Raw genomic sequence first — 10,735 nt, 5'->3', positions numbered from 1 at the left:
ATTAGTAAAATCATTAGATAATGCACAGAGATACGGTGATGAGATCCTGAGGCCCATTGTTGTGCCACATCCAAGAACATCACCTCATGTTGCAGCAGGATAATGCACGGCCCCATGTTGCAAGGATCTGTACACAATTCTTGGAAGCTGAAAATGTCCCAGTTCTTGCATGGCCGGCATACTCACCGGACATGTTACCCATTGAGCATGTTTGGGATGCTCTGGACCAGCGTATATGACAGCGTGTACCAGTTCCTGCCAATATCCAGCAACTTCGCACAGCCATTGAAGAGGAGTGGACCAACATTCCACAGGCCACAATTGACAACCTGATCAACTCTATGCGAAGGAGATGTGTTGCACTGCATGAGGCAAATGGTGGTCACACCAGATACTGACTGGTATCCCCCCCAATAAAACAAAACTGCACCTTTCAGAGTGGCCTTTTATTGTGGGCAGTCTAAGGCACACCTGTGCACTAATCATGGTGTCTAATCAGCATCTTGATATGGCACACCTGTGAGGTGGGATGGATTATCTCAGCAAAGGAGAAGTGCTCACTATCACAGATTTAGACTGGTTTGTGAACAATATTTGAGGGAAATGGTGATATTGTGTATGTGGAAAAAGTTTTAGATCTTTGAGTTCATCTCATACAAAATGGGAGCAAAACCAAAAGTGTTGCGTTTATATTTTTGTTGAGTGTATAACTGTAAAGCAGTATTTCTCAAAGTTTTTCAGACTAAGGATCACTTAATCAATAAAAATAAAAATCATTTTGCAGACCACTTTAACTCCCCAAATATCCAACAGTTAGGTCTGCCTGCCACTCCAACAGTGTATCATTATCTGTTAGAGTCTGGAGTTGTTTTTAAACAGTTTGAGAAGCACTTTTAAGTTAGAATATGATGTGAATTTAAAACGTGATATTTTACCAATATGTTGAAGGACCACTAGAGGTCGATCACGAACCAAGGCTGCTGTTAAATAACACAGGCCACACAAACATTTGATATTAAGAAAATGAATTCTTCAGTTAAGGAAACGTTATTTAACTTGTTCATAATACATAACACTGAAGCTCCGCTCATGTCTGTACTGAAGGCTTTTTAGTAACTCGCATAAAGATCTTATTTTCATGGCAGTATCCGTTATCCCGTTAAGCAGCATCCCATTGGGTTTGCACATTAAATTTGTTCATGACTGCAAACATGATTTCGTTTTCCTCCACTGTCCTGACCTGACAGAAGACGTCATGATCAAATGCTTTCCAGTGACACTAAAACTCTCATTAACACAAACGGCTAAAAAAAAAAAAAAAAAAAAAAAAAAAAAAAAAAAGAGAGAGAGAGAGTTATTCATACAAAATGTGTCCTGCTGCCACTGTGTTCCTCTGGGACTCCACATCACAGCCACAGGATCAGCAGCAAAAGGCCTCCCAGTGCACAGATGTAATGCAGAGAGCTCGGATGCCAGGTGGCGGCACTGTTGCACAGATCTGAATCGCAGCAGTGGATGCGCACCCCTGGCAGTTCTTGTTGCTGGCAGTGCCTGGATGTGGCACAACCACTGGTCAGGATGATACCCAAGGCTGCTGCAAAGACAGGAGGGGGGTGAGACCGGACAGTCTGTCAGAGAAGAGTGATGAGCGAGGAGTGAGGTCAGCAAAAAAACAAACACATAAAAAGCACAAGTAAGCAATAAAATCCTGCAAGTGTGTAATGTGTGTGTGTGTGTGTGTGTGTGTGGGGGGGGGGGGGTTAAGATGTTAAAGGCACACAGATTAGATTTCTACAGGTCAAAAACAAAGCCTCTGTTAAATACCAATTTTATATCAGAAAGGCTGCATTCACACTACTGACTGAAATTACCTGAATTTAAATTTTTTATTTTTAGATGCACCAGCAGTAGTACAGGGTATTGTAATCACTTGTGTGTGTGTGGGGGGGGCAAGATGTTAAAGGCACACACAGATTAGATTGCCACAGGTCAGAAACAAAGCCTCTGTTAAATACCACATTTTATATCAGAACGGCTGCATTCACACTACTGACTGAACTTACCTGAATTTAAATTTTTTATTTTTACATGTGCTAACAATAGCACAGGGTATTGTAATAACTTGTGTGTGTGTGTGTGTGTGTGCGTGCGTGCATGGGTGTGTGTCTCTCCCTGTACAAATAGTTCAGATAATGGTGGGCAGATTGTCACCAAATGTGGACAGAATATTCTTTGGGTTAGTATAGTTTTCGATCAGATCGGTCAACAATTATGGACAAGGGCGTCAAAAATACAGTGTGATAAACATATATATATATATATATATATATATATATATATATATATATATATATATATATATATGTTTGTGTCACAGCAAGAAGGTCCCAGGTTTGATTCCAGCCTGGTCCTTTCTGTGTGGAGTGTCCCCGTGTTTGTGTGGAATCCCTCCAGGTGCTCCGCCTTCCTCCCACTTCCAAAGACACGCAGGTTAGGTGGACTGGCAACTCTAAAATTGACCACAGGAGTTGAGTGCAAATGAATTTGACTGTCTATGTTTCGGCCCTCTGTCCAGGGTGCAGCCCACCTCTTGGCCAGTAATTTCTGGGATGGGTTCTAGCACCCCAGATCAAAGTTACCTACAAATCTGATCTAGCGCACATTTTGATAACATAATGCTCTGGACTTGTTCCATGTGACAAATACAAAAACAACTCTATGGCACAGCTGTATTATAAGGTTAGCAAGTCATTTTCAGAATATCTATGTCCATCACAGACACCCTTCTGGACCCTCTAAGGTTTTCCACAGTATGGACATAAACTACCAGTTCAAAACAGATGACCTGCTAAATGGAAAACCTGATTTTAACCTTTGAAACAGTAGAACAAATGAGTAAAAAAAAACAAAAACAGCCCACTATTTTGAAACAATAAATGAAATGATTACTTCAGAAAGGGTTGTTTGAAAATAGTTGAAGCACTAAAATATTTTAATATTAATATTTTAAACACTAAACTACTGCTTCAGAAACTAGAAAGAAATAATTGCTTCAGAAAATGTTTCAGTGTTTCAAGCATTTTGAAACACGAAAATGGTGAAATCTAGCAGAGGTTACACTAAGCTCCCCCCCCCTCCCAAAAAAAAAAAGTTTTTCTAGCTACAGCCCTGTTTAGAGTCACGGTTTTCAGGTTCATTTCCTAATTTAGCCTAGAAAATGTGTAGAAAATTACAGAATAAATGCTGGTTCTGGAATTGCATACTTTGTGGCCTTTGTGTGGTCTAAATTTGATCAGAATCTTGATTTGGGTTTGTTGGAGTCACATGAAGATTAAAAGGTCACAGACACTGCTTTCCTCACACAGCGTTGGTCTTTCAGTCACTGACTGAGCTCTGTGCTTCTCCGAGCAAACAGAAAAAGGCGCCTCATCAGCCCTTTCAACATGAGTGCCTCGTTTACATGTCAAGCAAAGGAACAGCTGGAACGTCTTCGCATCGATGCATACGTATGAGCAGAACTGCTCAGCTGACCATCACCATCCTGTCTTGAATGTCCTCATCCTCCATTTGTTTAACGTTAAACAGTGACTGACTTACAATTTACTCAGCAATGCAAACCAGTAAAGTTATGCAATTACTGCAGACAGCAATAGAATATTTACGTACATCAGCAGACCATGAATGTGCACGTAAAAGTGATTAAAAATTATTATGATAAACTAAAACAGCAATGTTTGTTCTTGTTACGTTCGCATTAGTAGCTGAAGTGATGAGAATCTCTTTTTGTCTTTTTAATATCTGGAAGGTCTATGTTTTTTTTTACAAGGCATAGCCATTCATTCTTACACCAACCACATGACCTACAATTAGAAATAAGAATCTGTTGTCTAAATATAAGAAAAAAGAAAATTAGATTTCCTTGTTTACACTAGTCAAAAAAGATCACTCAATCACTCTCACTTTTCTGTTATGGATTTACCTACACCACCAGAACTGGATGAAGGTTCCAATTTTATGTTTGTTTGTGTTCTAGTTATCAGTCGTAAACCAAGTGCCAAAAAGCAGTGACATATTGTGCACAGCAGAGAAAACTAATGTTCTGTGAAAATGATCTGAAAAAGAATTCAGAAATTGAAAAAGTTGCCCCCCCCCCCCACCAATAACCACACACAAAAACTTCAATTCAAGTGCATGAGCTAAATACTTGATCCTGACATTTGATCACATCTAATTTAGCTTCTAACAGGACGTTGACTTTGAAAATTTTTTCCAAGGTAAAAATTTGTGGAATTGGAAACGAGTTGAAAGGGTTGAAAGTCTAACAATCCTATAACTGTGTAATTAGATACTCCCTTGGTAATAAAAAAAAGTTTGGCATGAAACGGATTGATTTAGACTTTTGTGACATATGTCACAGATGTTCTTTCTCAGAATCCTGCTCGCCCCGTGACACACTCTCACTGAGCCACAGTGGTGGCACCAAGGGGGGGCTGGGGGGGCTTAAGCCCCTCAATAATGAGCTAAGCCTCCCTTCAGCTCCCCCAATAATTCTGCCAATAATGTGAATAGCGACTGACATATTTGTGGATCTCAACAGCAGTTTTGCACTGAGAATGTGTCAATATTTCGTAACTGAGCAAAGTGATGAATGCAATCATTCTAAGTGATGTGTGTGTGTATGTGTGTGTGTGTGTGTGCATTGATACCACATTTTAGAGGAGCATGGGTGACTAAAACATATACCTTGGTATTTATAAAGCAGTTTACTATATATTGTTCATTTTGATGACATTTTGTGGAGCCCCCCCAACTTTTACGCCAGCTCCCCCTCAGCCCCCCCCTAACAAAAATTTCCTGGCGCCGCCACTGCTGAGCCAGTCTGTGTGCTGTACCAGGGGGCGTGGCCAGCAGCTTCTTGTCATCAACAACTGAATTTTTTTTTTAAAGGATGCATCACCTCATATATGTTTTTAAGACAGCTGCTGAGCTTCATTAGCCTGTGTTAAAATCTTACAATATGACCCCTTTATGTTTCCTGCAGATGTACTCTTGTAGTGAGGATGGAAATAAAGAGGAGAATGATTCATTAGATAATGAGAGTTCTACTCACTGCTCTCTGTCTTGATGCAGAAACGGTGTTTGAAACCCTTGTGTGAGTGGGTGCATGTGATGACTTCTGGGTTGGAGCAGCCCACGTCCACATACCTTTGGCCTTGGATGATGTTGCAGCCATAGCACTGCAGCCCCTGAACTACACAACACAACAACACACACTCTGATTAACGGATGACACACCAGACCCACACTCACACACATTTTCAGTCATGTTCTTCACTTTGTTGGATTTTTGCAGACTCAAATCATTCTCTCTCTCTCTCTCTCTCTCTCTCTCACACACACACACACACACACACACACACACACACACACACACACACACACACACACACACACCACACACACACACACACACACACACACACACACACACACACACACACACACACACACACACAAAATTATATGACACTGACTGTTTTCAGTCAGATGACTGTCACACAAAGCACATTACTACTACTACTACTACTACTACTACTAATAATAATAATAATAATAATAATAATAATATAATACTGATCAACAACAAAGTAATACAAGCTCACTTTAGCAGATTTTTGCATTTTAGTGTCACATTTTGTCAGCATACAAAGCTGTTTTCCTGCAGCATTACATCACATTATAATTTGTTTGTATAGTTTGTTTTCCTACTTGGCCTGACTTCCACTCAGCTCCGTACACGGATGGAGGGTTTATTTTGGAAAAGGTCAAAGTAACTGGGGCCAAAAGGTTAACAAAAGATATTTTTATTTATTTATTTTACTCCAATGTCAAACAAACATGGCACACTATACTATTTACTATTTATCTGTTGCGCATATGTGTTTCTACCTCAGTTTTTCTTATTGCTTGTTTGTATTCTTATTGTCTGTATTTTGTTTTATTTTTAATCTTTTTGATGAATCTGTTTTATTTGTACTTTTATGGTTCTAAGGTACTTGGCTGCTTTGGTATTTTTATTTTTCATTAGGTTTTTTTATTATTATTATTTCTATCTTTCTGAGGTACCTGGCTGCTATGACAACTGGGTTATCTATCTATCTATCTATCTATCTATCTATCTATCTATCTATCTATCTATCTATCTATCTATCTATCTATCTATCTATCTATCTATCTATCTATCTATCTATCTATCTATCTATCTATCTATCTATCTATCTATCTATCTATCTATCTATCTATCTATCTATCTATCTATCTATCTATCTATCTATCTATCTATCTATCTATCTATCTATCTATCTATCTATCTATCTATCTATCTATCTATCTATCTATCTATCTATCTATCTATCTATCTATCTATCTATCTATCTATCTAAAGTGATATTTGAGAAGTGAAATGAAGTTTATAGGATTTACAGAAAACTTTTAGGCAGGTGCATAAATTTGGGCACCCTTTTGCAGATCCTCCTTTTGCAGAAATAACAGCCTCTAAATGCTTCCTATAGCTTCCAATGAGAGTCTGGATTCTAGTTGAAGGTATTTTGGACCATTCTTCTTTACAAAACATCTCAGGTTTGTCGGTTTCCGAGCATGGACAGTCCACTTAAAATCACACCACAGATTTTCAATAATATTCAGGTCTGGGGACTGAGATGGCCATTCCAGAACATTGTACTTGTTCCTCTGCATGAATGCCTTAGTAGATTTTGAGCAGTGTTTAGGGTCGTTGTCTTGTTAAAAGATCCAGCCCCGGTGCAACTTCAACTTTGTCACTGATTCATGAACACTGTTCTCAAGAATCTGCTGATATTGACTGGAATCCATGTGACCATCAACTTTAACAAGATTCCCAGTACCTGCACTGGTCACACAGCATGATGGAACCACCTCCAAATTTTACTATAGGTAGCAAATGTTTTTCTTGGAATGCTGTGTTCTTTTTCAACCATGCATACCGCCCCTTGTTATGTCCAAATAACTCAATTTTAGTTTCATCAGTCCACAGCACCTTATTCCAAAATGAAGCTTGCTTATCCAAATGTGCTTCAGCATACCTCAAGTGACTCTGTTTGTGGCGTGTATGCAGAAAAGGCTTCCTCTGCATTACAGCATCATACAGCATCTCTTTGTGCAAAGTGCACTGTATAGTTGAAGATGCACACAGACACTATCTGCAGCAAGATCATGTTGTAGGTCTTTGGAGCAGGTCTGTGGGTTGACTATGACTGTTCTCACCATCCTTCGCTTCAGCTTATCTGAGATTTTTCTTGGCCTGCCACTTCGGGCCTTAACTAGTACTGTGCCTGTGGTCTTCCATTTCCTCACTATGTTCCTCACAGTGGAAACTGACAGCTGAAATCTCTGAGATAGCTTTTTGTATCCTTCCCCTAAACCATGATGTTGAACAGTCTTTGTTTTCAGGTCATTTGAGAGTTGTTTAGAGGCTCCCATGTTGCCACTCATCAGAAGAGATGCAAAGAGGAGAAATATTTGTAAATGGCCACCTTAAATACCCTTTCTCATGATTGGATTCACCTGTGTAAGGAGGTCAAGGGTCAGTGAGCTTAGCAAACCAATTTTGTGTTCCAATAATTAGCGCTAAATGTAATCATATCAATAAAATGACAAGGGTGCCCAAATTTATGCACCTGCCTAATTTTGTTTAAATAATTATTGCACACTTTCTGTAAATACTAGAAACTTCATTTTACTTTTCAAATATCAGTGTGTTCGTCTGCTATATCATATATTTAACCGAAATTTGTGTTCCAAAAGCAGCAATTCTACCATAAATCTATCTATCTATCTATCTATCTATCTATCTATCTATCTATCTATCTATCTATCTATCTATCTATCTATCTATCTATCTATCTATCTATCTATCTATCTATCTATCTATCTATCTATCTATCTATCTATCTATCTATCTATCTATCTATCTATCTATCTATCTATCTATCTATCTATCTATCTATCTATCTATCTATCTATCTATCTATCTATCTATCTATCTATCTATCTATCTATCTATCTATCTATCTGTCTGTCTGTCTGTCTGTCTGTCTGTCTGTCTGTCTGTCTGTATCTGTAAGTGCTATTTACTCAGCATCTAAATTTTCTCGCCATAGTTGTATAATAATGTCTTAAACCTTAGAGGGGTGACGTTTTGACCAGGCCAGATAGCTTGACCCCCAAATAATTTAATCATTTTCTCCACATTAAGCAAGAATTGGGCCAACAAAATGTGGCAGACATTAAGATGAGTACCTACTTTACAATCCTCATAAAGTGAACCATTCCACGTGTTGTGGAGACCTTTCATTCAAAAAGACAAACATTCATAAACAGACAATAAATGTGTTCATACTGACTTTCGTCACATTAGATTTCTCACTGTCTCAAATACATAACAGATTAAGGCTGTGCACAGACCGTCTGTTATCTTCCACCTGTGCTTGACCTTACAAACTCCATCCATGCACAAAGGAAGAAGATCAGCTTTGGCTGAAACCAAACCCACCTGGGTGGACTGGCTGTAAGGACAGCGGGAGGATGGATGTGAGCCCCTCGCTGCCTCTGCTGTGTTAAATAGCCCACCAAAAGCTCTGATGGAGCTTTCAGAAGCCAGCTAATCCCTGGCAAAATGCTCTTACAAAAATCACTTTAGAAATCTGATGGAATAAATGTAAAGCCCCACAGAGGCAGGAGGGGGCGTGTCATTTTGGCCTGCTGGCGATACAGGAGTGTGTCACTGAACTGATCATTTATCTGACTGGATAAATCGATGTGATGTGAAACTTTGAAATACCTTATGTGAACATTTATAATGAATAAAGACATTATGGAGCCTCAATGAGGGGATTCTGCACTACTCATGGCCTTTTATCAGGAAATCTATATATAGTCCTGCAGTAAATCACACTGAGCGTCCAGTGTCACCATGTAAACATCCTGTCTGTGAACTGATCAAGACCGAGGGATGGCCACAACAACCAGACAAACACAAAATCTCAAAACTAAGCCACAATATTTTTGCATCATCTTTTAAAACACCATAAATGTATAATGAAATATAAGTTGATTACTGTCATCAAAGCAATAATTAAAAGTGTAATTTTCCTTCACCTTTGGCGATGGTTATGTTATATTAAACCTGTATATCATACAGTCATACATCATGTGTAAAAATCTTAAGACATGAAACAGCAATAAAGAAAAGATGCTGCAGAAATAAAGAAACTTAAGATTATTAAACAATAGAAGAGTCAAATAGAAAAATGAGTCCATTCCCTCCAAACTTTGAAAATGATAACTCAAATAGAAGAAATGCTATCATCTTGTAAAGCTCCATATTAAAAGAGGATATGGTGATTATGAAGTGATTAAAATGTGGTTATTGTTGATGCAGGGGGTCAATGCAAAAGCAGATTTCTTTGGCTTGTCATATACTATATACCCGTCTGCCTGCTGTTTGCTGCAGAGAATTATTTTATGCTATATACCTCTCTACCACCTCCTGCTGGGCATGTCTGGGATTGTTGCAAAAAAAAAAAAATTCTTATATGCACGATGGATATTAGGAGCAGGTGTGGTTGAATTTGCATGAGCTTGAAGTGAAATTGTCAGTTTCTTTAATTTCCAAAACCTAGGTCTGGCGGGCACCAAGGTCATTCTGCTTGTGCTTAGTGACCCTATCATGAATTAATCCCCCGTAGAGCTCCTTTCTCCCTCATTGTGGTGGGGACTTTGGAATCAGTGGTAATGCAACACACAAGAGTACACCATTTTATTACGTTCAGTCCCCAGTGAAATAAACACTACAGCCAAGATAGGCTGGCTGTGTTGTAATAGGTCTGCAGGGAAATTCAGGGAACAGCATTTGAATATTGTGATGGAGAATAGATTTGAGCTCCCAGATCAATTATATGAAGAACAAAGACAGAATCATTGAAAAAAAAACAACCTTTGTACGTGGACATTTATTACATTATCGAAAATTATTCAGATCTACAATTCATTAGCCTTTTTTAAACCTGTTTTTCTCAGTTATTTTAATATTTTGCGTGTGTTTGGAATTGTTTTTGACCATACGTTTGCTATTAAATATTATTGCATCCAGCTGACTTTTTTTTTGTTTGTCACCTTCATAAATGCAATCAAATCATTTAAACATCAACATCTTCTCTCATTTTACTCACCCTGTGTCAAGCAGAATGTCCAAACCAAGATAAATCCAACCTTATAGACCAGCCAAGTATGTAAAGTCATGGATGCTGCACAGAGTTGATGGTCAGTGATTAGCACTGGAGAAAAGTCCGAGATTTCCTCTGCTCTTATCCAATAATCCGCCAAAGCAGTTAGCGTGAGAATACAAGCAGAGATGGCACTTTGCAACAGCCTGGCTTTCTCTCGCTCCACCTCAGCCTCCTGTGAATGAACTGTTAGAGAGAGAGAGAAAGAGAGAGAGAGAGAGAGAGAGAGAGACATCCCTCCACATGTTCAGTCTGCTCAACAGGAAAGGAAGGTAAATGAGTGAAGGAAAGAAATACATAAACATCAACCTCAGTGGTCTCCTCACCTATGACCTTAGACCTACGACCTCGACATGGTGTGTGCTGTGAGAGGGCGACCCACTGAGTTCATCCACCAAGTTTCATTGAAACTG

At 38.9% G+C, this 10,735-nt stretch overlaps 1 long non-coding RNA gene across 1 annotated transcript; it reads right to left on the bottom strand.

Moving 5' to 3' along the window:
* Nucleotides 1-1,411: 1,411 nt before the first annotated feature.
* On the bottom strand, nucleotides 1,412-10,514 carry LOC117529483. Its single transcript, XR_004566025.1, has 3 exons — nucleotides 10,269-10,514; nucleotides 5,111-5,251; nucleotides 1,412-1,594 (listed from the first exon to the last, which is right to left on the bottom strand). It is a non-coding gene; the product is annotated as an uncharacterized LOC117529483 (long non-coding RNA).
* Nucleotides 10,515-10,735: the final 221 nt, after the last annotated feature.

Source organism: Thalassophryne amazonica, chromosome 17 (genome assembly GCF_902500255.1).
Source record: "Thalassophryne amazonica chromosome 17, fThaAma1.1, whole genome shotgun sequence".
NCBI classification, from domain to species: domain Eukaryota; kingdom Metazoa; phylum Chordata; class Actinopteri; order Batrachoidiformes; family Batrachoididae; genus Thalassophryne; species Thalassophryne amazonica.
This window is presented reverse-complemented; position numbering and strand designations above follow the sequence as displayed.